This window comes from Montipora capricornis, chromosome 1 (assembly GCF_036669925.1).
Source record: "Montipora capricornis isolate CH-2021 chromosome 1, ASM3666992v2, whole genome shotgun sequence".
Taxonomy (NCBI): domain Eukaryota; kingdom Metazoa; phylum Cnidaria; class Anthozoa; order Scleractinia; family Acroporidae; genus Montipora; species Montipora capricornis.
In genome coordinates, this window is record NC_090883.1 from 11,436,509 (window position 1) to 11,439,008 (window position 2,500).

Genomic DNA, 2,500 nt, shown 5'->3' on the forward strand with positions numbered 1-2,500 from the left:
AATATGTACGTTCTAATAAGCCGCATGCTAAATATTTTATCAAAAATTGAAACGTACGTCAAAGGCCTCTCACCCCAAAATAAGCAGATTTTATCCCGCAGTTCCCCTTTAAGCCACAGGCGGTCCAAGCTCGGTATACGATTTATAAACTTTGTATGGGAAAATTACCGATTCAGGTCAGACATTGTCTGCTACTGGTAACATTGTAATCCAGTACAACCAGCCGCATGGACGGGTGGTCGGCGTCTAAACCAGGTCTCCCACCAGCAACTTGTTTGTGAGGCGCGTGGCATGTCACCCTGCAGGACAAAGTACAAGACTTGTCATAGGCCGGCTCCTGTCGAGCCGACCAACCAGCACTTGGTGAGTAGATGGAGCTCGACAGCCTTGACAGACCATCCATCTAGGACAAAGACAAGTCTGATATGACACCCAATACGTTGCTTCGCGGGAAGGATAAGACTACGGGAGTAAACCCAGACAGAAAATCCGGTTTGGAGCCCAGAAGGCGGTTGGTCGTCAATGCGATTATCATCCGGCAGTTCTTGCAACCAATCCGGCTCCAAGTGTGATGCGTTGCATTCCCCTGGAACTCGTCGGTGCGGCCCAGAGGGGAACCCTGTTGTCTGGGCAGCACAAGGTCTCCATATACCGTCGCGCAGGCGTGCGCCCTGAATAGTCACCACTCCAGTCTCGCCTCACGGTGAGAGCACAACACGGAAGACAGCAGTTACGAGTTATAAGTCGTAAGAGTTGGACGCTACGGGTTATGTTCGACGGTGGGAGGGATCATCGTATACCACTGGTCAGCTATCACCCGCCTTAAGCTGGGCATCCCACAACAAGTAAGGTGCTGACTCGCCACGATCCGCCTGCTTCAGTGGGTGCCTGGAGCTTAAAGCTCATCAGCTCGACAAGTGTATGGTTAAACCCTAAACCATGCAAATGCAGTAAGAATGAAACGAATACTCCAACTCTTCGAATAGTTAGTTGGAATGTAAGGACCATACGCACTGGATTGACCGAGGACCTAAAAGCAATTGATGATGTCCGCAAGACAGCTATTAAAGAGTACCCGAACGTCTGAACGTCGACATTGCAGCCTTGCAGGAGACGCGTCTTCCAGACAGTGGATCCCTGAAGGAAGAAAACTACACCTTCTTCTGGCAGGGAAAGAGATGTGAGGAGGCCAGTGAGCATGGAGTGCATGGAGTGGGTTTTTCTGTGAAAAATACGCTGCTTTGCATGATCCCAGTTCCATCTAATGGCACAGCGAGAATCCTCACACTACGACTGTCAACGGCAGAAGGCACCGTTTACCTGGTCTGCGTCTATGCACCCACTTTACACCCACTTTACAATCTCCACCCGAAGTGAAAGATCAGTTGTATGAGTCCCTGTAGACTGTTATCGCCATTTTCCCATCGTCAGAACATATTATTCTCCTGGGTGACTTTAACGCAAGGGTGGGTGCAGACCGAGAGTCATCGCCAAGTGACCTGGAACATCAAAGCATAGGAAAAATGAACGACAATGGTCAGAGACTTCTTGAGCTCTGCTGTTACCACAACGTGTGCGTGGCGAACACCTTTTTTTCAGAACAAAGCATGCCACAAGGTATCATGGAGACATCCTAAGTCAAAACATTGCCACCAGCTGGACTTGGTTATCACCAGGCGTGACTCACTCGTTTGCAACACGAGATCTTACCACAGCGCCGATTGCGAAACTGATCACTCTCTGATTGTGTCCAGAGTGAAACTGACACCTAAAAAAATACATCACTCCAAACAGAAAGGTAAGCTACGTATCAACACTAGCAAGACTGCCTACTCAGACAAGATCTAGGAGTTTGCAGAGCGTCTTGAAGAATCTCTGATGTACCACCCTGAGTAGAGTGCCGAGGAAAGATGGAGCTCTCTTCGTAACACCATTTACAGTGCTGCACTGCCACTTTTGCCAAGAGAGAACGGAAGAACACAGACCGGTTTGATGCCTACATCACAGAGATGGAGCCAGCTATCATCGCGAAGCGCAACGCACTGGTCGACTACAAGCGTTATCCATCACCGATCATTTCACCTACCTTGGCTCTACTGTGTCCAGTAGTTTGTCTCTCGACTCAGAAATCGACAAACGCATCGTCAAGGCTGCCGCCGTTTTATCTACGTTTAGCAAGAGGGTGTAGGAAAACAGTCAGCTGACCTTGAATACCAAACTCAAGGTATACCAGGCATGCGTCCTAAGTACGTTTTGTATGGCATCGAGTCTTGGACGACATACGCTAGACAGGAGAACGGCCTGCCTGGAAAGCTTCCGTCTGCACTGCTTGCGACAGATCATGGGCATCACATGGCAGGACAAGTCACCAATGTTCCTGTACTGTGCTGTGACACCTACTTCAAGTAGGTACGTCATGTATGGAGACATTATGTACCGGGAGAGTCCCCTTACATGACGTACCTACCTTACTTCGGCTTAAAAAAGAAAAAAAAAAGTT